Raw genomic sequence first — 5778 nt, 5'->3', positions numbered from 1 at the left:
CCCAGGCGCTGCTCTGGCCCATTGGTGGTCTTCTGGTCCATAAAAAATCCACAAAAAGTTTCTCTGTGTTTGGACTCCGTTTGATATTGATTTCCTGCGATGTAAAAAAAAGCAAAAAACAACAACTTGCACTGGGCACTGGGTCAATAGGTTAGTCCCAAAAAATGACATAAAGTTGCTATAAAATTATTGTAAAACATCCAAGAATGATGATATAACGACATTAATACTTCATAAACTATAGATACATTGGAGACGTATCACCTCCGAGAGAACTCCATTGGCAGTTGGGAGGACTTGGAGGATGCTTTTTGAGAAAACTTCCAAGGCATTTATGTCCGGCCACTGGACGCTGATGACCTTAGTCACATAGTCCAGCAACCCGAAGAGTCAGCCGGCAAACTCTAGACTCGGTTCTTAATAAAAAAGAACCAATTCGTTGACTGTCCGGACACCGAAGCCTTAGCGGCCTTTAAGCACAGCATCCGTGACAAATGGCTCGCTCGACACCTCGGTCAGGAAAAGCCAAAAACTATGGCGGCTCTTACTGCACTTATGACCTGCTTCTGCGCGGGCGAGGATAGCTGGTTGGCTCGTAGAAGCAATAGCACCAGTGACCCTGGCACCTCTGAGGCCAGGGATGGCAATGGAAGGCCACGACGTAGCAAAAATAAGCGTCAGAACAACAAGGAAGAAACTATGGATACGGCGGTAAATGCCGGATTCGGTGGCTCCAAACCTAGTCAGCAGAAGAAGTCGTTCATAGGAAATAGAGATGGTCCATCTAATTTGGACAAGGTACTAGATAGGCCTTGCCAGATTCATGGCACCCCTGACAAGCCTGCCAATCATACCAACGGGAATTTTTTGGGTTTTTAAAGAGGCCGGTAAATTAAATACCGAACATAAGGGGAAAGGACCTCAAATCAAGGATGATGATGAACCCCGCCCTCTGAACACAGGGGGACAGAAGAAGCTTCCCCCCAATGTGAAAACGGTGAACATGATATATGTCACCCATATCCCCAAAAGGGAGCACAAGCGCACACTAAGATACCTCTACGCCGTAGAGCCGATCGCCCCAAAATTCAACCCATGGTCGGCTTGTCCGATCACAATTGATCACAGGGACCACCCAACTAGTATCCGTCATGGAGGTTCAGCGGCCCTGGTACTCGATCCCATTATCGACGGATACCATCTCACTAGAGTCCTTATGGACGGCGGCAGCAGTCTCAACCTGATTTATCAAGACACTGTCCGTTAGATGGGTATAGACCCATCAAGAATCAAGCCTATCAACACTACCTTTAAAGGAGTGATACCCGGCATGGAGGCCCGCTGTACAGGCTCCTTAATGTTGGAAGTAGTCTTCGGTTCTCCAGACAACTTCCGAAGCGAAGACTTGATCTTCGATATCGTCCCTTTCCGCATTGGTTATCACACACTACTCGGATGAACCGCTTTCGCCCGCTTCAATGCAGTCCCACATTATGCTTATTTAAAGTTCAAAATGCCCAGACCGCGCGGCCTCATCACAGTCAATGGAAATATGGAGCGCTCCCTCCATACTAAGGAGCACACCACGACCCTTGCAGCCAAGGTATAGAACGGCCTCATCAAGCCGAACAACTCATCGGTCATTAAGACAACTAACACTGCCAAGCGAGTCCGATCCACATTACAACATGACAGCTCGGCGGATTCGGAGCTTGAATAGTAGTTCAGCCGCCACCTATCGCCCCATAAGGCTGCGGCATACGTACTGTGTGTGTGCATGATTACGCACTTAAAATATGGGGCAGCACTGCCTGCATAATGTGGAAAAAGGTCTATAGTACGGCTTGACCCTATTCAGACCCTAACTTTCTTTCTCTCTTTCTTTTTTTCACTATAGGTTCATTAAAACCTACCTACTTTACGGTTGTATAGGGGCTCCCCACCAAGCTCCCACTTCTTATAGACGACCATCAACTTCTCCTCTCAAGGGCTTTCTCACCAAGGAGAAATGGCGCAGACGTGCAGCAGGGCATGATTAGGATCTTTAAAGCCACTATTTTTTCACACAACCCTGTGTAAAACTTGTGTAAACTCTCGGCATGTAAAATAGCCTTGATATTCATGGCATTATCTGTAATAGCACGCCTTGACGTATTATACAAGATATGAAGGAAACAGTTGATCACCACTTTTGTTTGGTGCTGATTTCTTTTATCATCTGCATTCCTTCCTTACTTCAGATTGCCACGAGTGCTTTAGTTCGGTCTTAACACCGGGGGCTGTATGTGGCTCTGCACGTTTTCAAGTCCGGACACCTATAGGGTACTCTTCAGCGTCCCGAATATTGCACTATATGCATCGGCTCCGAATCATGTCTTTGGTCTATAGTTGGGTTGCCCGGCTCCTATGGTTACCACCTTATGTTCTGCTCATTCGGCTAAGGTAGTAAAGGGAGAACTACTGCGATTATATTTCTGGTTCGTCCGGTCAAATACCTCAGTAGAGAAAGCCGAAAACTAACTGTCATGATAAAGCGAGAGCTGGTCAGCGATTCGGTGACTTCCTACAAATCATTATTGATTTACTCTGTGTTATATGAGGGGCTGGTCTTCATCCAGCCACGTGGAAAATGCACCCTAGTTCAGATTGTCGCACACGCACAAGGGGCTAGTACTTAGCCCCACTGTCAAACTCCTATGGCTAAGTGAAAGTAATAAAGCCGCATAGTCGGATTGCCTGGTTCACCTCGCGGACACCTCCTTCACGGACCAAGATGTTGGATAAAGTGTGGTAACGCGCTATGCCGAATACCCCCGTAGTATCTATGTGGGGGCTGAAGTCGACGACTGGCAAACTTTCAGAATTAAACGGCTGCACAGGAGGAAAATAACTTAAGATAAAAGGCGCAAATATATTACAAGCCTGGGTTCACAAACACAGTTTTTACAACCCGGATACATCTACTCAAATATAATGTCCTTTGAGCATTGGCCCTCTACTATTCGCGCACCCGCCAGGACGTCTTCAAAGTACCTCTCTGGCTTGCGGTGGTCCTTGACTTTGGGCGGGCCTGCGGTCGCCACATCGGTGGCCTTCATCTTTGCCCAATGCATCTTGACATGAGCGAAGGCCATCCAAGCGCCCTCTATGCACGCCGAGCGCTTCATAGCATCAACTCGAGGCAGCGCATCGATGAGCCGCCGCACCAAACCGAAGTAGCTGCTGGGAATTGGTTCGGCTGGCCAAAGCCGTACTATTAAATCCTTCATGGCCAAGTCGGCCACCCTATGCAGCTCCATCAGCTTCTTCAGCTGGTCGTTCAGGGCCGTCGGATGCTTCGGTGCAAGAAACTGCGACCAGAATAGCTTCTCGGTCGAGTTCCCCTCCCAGGCTTGGAAGAATTGTGCGGCGTCGGCAGCACTCCTCGGTAGATCCGCAAATGCGTCTGGAGAACTCCGCACTCGAGTGAGAAAATCATATCTTTGACCTCCGAATATACTCTACAAAATAAAGGCCTTACCAGCCGCTATATGCTTCGCTTGTCGGATCTCCTCACGAGCACTCTGGGACTCGACCCGCGCCTCTTTCGCCTCCTGGAGGGCTTTGGCGAGTTCAGACGATTGGGTGGAAGCCTTCTCCTCCAAACCCTCACACTTGAGGATGGCGTCCTTTAGCTCCTGCTCGACTTCGGCCACCCGACGGCGGACGGCCTGCTTGGTCTTGAGTTCCGCAGCCGCTTTGTCAGCGACTGCCTTGTCTGCCTTCGCCTCTTTCTGGGCTTGGGCAAGAGTGCCTTTGAGGGTCTCGACCTCGGCCGTGCCAACTATGCTCATAATCAAAGCATTACACAAATTAAATCTCTAAATATAACTGAGGGAGTCCTGGATTAGGGGGTCTCCAGACAGCCGGACTATATCCTTTGGCCGGATTGTTGGACTATGAAGATACAAGATTGAAGACTTTGTCTCGTGTCCGGATGGGACTCTACTTGGCGTGGAAGGAAAGCTAGGCAATACGGATATGTATATCTCCTCCTTTGTAACCGACCTTGTGTAACCCTAGCCCCCTCCGGTGTCTATATAAACCGGAGGGTTTTAGTCCGTAGGACAACATACAATCATACCATAGGCTAGCTTCTAGGGTTTAGCCTCTCCGATCTCGTGGTAGATCAACTCTTGTAATACTCATATCATCAAGAATAAATCAAGCAGGACGTAGGGTTTTACCTCCATCAAGAGGGCCCGAACCTGGGTAAAACATCGTGTCCCCTGCCTCCTGTTACCATCCGCCTTAGACGCACAGTTTGGAACCCCCTACCCGAGATCCGCCGGTTTTGACACCGACATTGGTGCTTTCATTGAGAGTTCCTCTGTGACGTCACCATAAGGAAGGATGCCTCATCTCGTTGTTAAAAACAACATTGCCGCCAGGGGAGCTCTAGCTGTCGGCCAAACTCTCCGGCTAGGCAGTTTCGTCATGACTGCCTATTCGGCCGCTGCACCGATGATGACTTCTCGGGTCATCGAAAACAGCCTCCACGTCGGCTCAGAATTCGCCGAGCAGATGGATCCAATGGATCTCTCTTCCCTAAACGAACTCTTGGATCGCATCGCCGCCTTGGGAGTCGCTACGGACTATGATCGGATTGGGCTTAAACCCGATCAAAGGGAGATTAACTCTCCACCGGTCACCCATCACGTTGCGGTGGTGGAGGAACAATGCATCAACTCTTCCTCTATTTTGAGGACTAACTATGTCCGAAGTCCTAAGATCTCTGAGCCGGATACCCGCTTACGGGAGGACATCACCCAAGCCCTGAACCTAGAATCAGGCAGCAGGCCAGACTTATCGGGCAGCACTCCGGAACCCGAACTTCCAAGATTGGAAACTCCTCGGCCCCTGGGTCTCAGATCGGGTAGGGGTTCGGACTCAAATCCACACACCCACCTAGACATAAACAATCTTTCCCACATTAGGCAAGAGCCCCATGAAACAATACATCATTATTGGGCCAGATTCCTCCTTGTGATGAACAAGGTTAAGGACTGTCGCGAGGAAGATGCAATCTCACTTTTCTGCAATAATTGCATGGACAAGGGAATCCTTAACGCCTTAAGTCGCCGTGACATATCACGCTTTGCTGACTTGGCATCCATAGTACGAAAGTACTGTGCGATGGAAAGCGCCTGGAAAACCGAAATGAAATTTTGGGATAATCCGGCTCCAAATATACACCCAGTCCGAAGTAAAAGGGTGCACTATCATAAGACACCCGAGATAGTTGCAAAGAAACAAAAACCCTCTACAGGGCATGGAACCATACTGGAGGGATGGCTTAAAGGACCCTGCAAAATTCATAGTACAGCGGATACAATACCAACGCACAGCCTTAGAGCATGTTGGATACTCCGGCAGGTGGCCAAAAGTGGTGAGGATCTTCTTATACCAAATGCCACAGAGCACCATCCCGTGGATAACAATACAGTGTTAACAGTCTTTCAGACCTTCGCGTCAAATAATAGGCGCAAGCGAACACTCCGCAACATGGCCGAAATCTGCCACGTAGCAGCAATAAATCCATGGAGTGACACGGCTATTACCTTCAATGCCAGTGACAAACCAAAATTCCGAACAGCCCGAGCACCAGCCGCGCTGGTCCTTAGTCCAATTGTGGACGGCTTTCGACTCACCAAAGTACTCATGGACGGTGGCAGCGGATTAAACCTCATCTATGAGGAAACTCTTCAAAAAATGGAAATAGACTGGAACCGTATTGAG

This window comes from Triticum urartu, chromosome 6 (assembly GCF_003073215.2).
Source record: "Triticum urartu cultivar G1812 chromosome 6, Tu2.1, whole genome shotgun sequence".
NCBI lineage: Eukaryota > Viridiplantae > Streptophyta > Magnoliopsida > Poales > Poaceae > Triticum > Triticum urartu.
Note: the sequence above shows the minus strand (reverse complement) of the source record.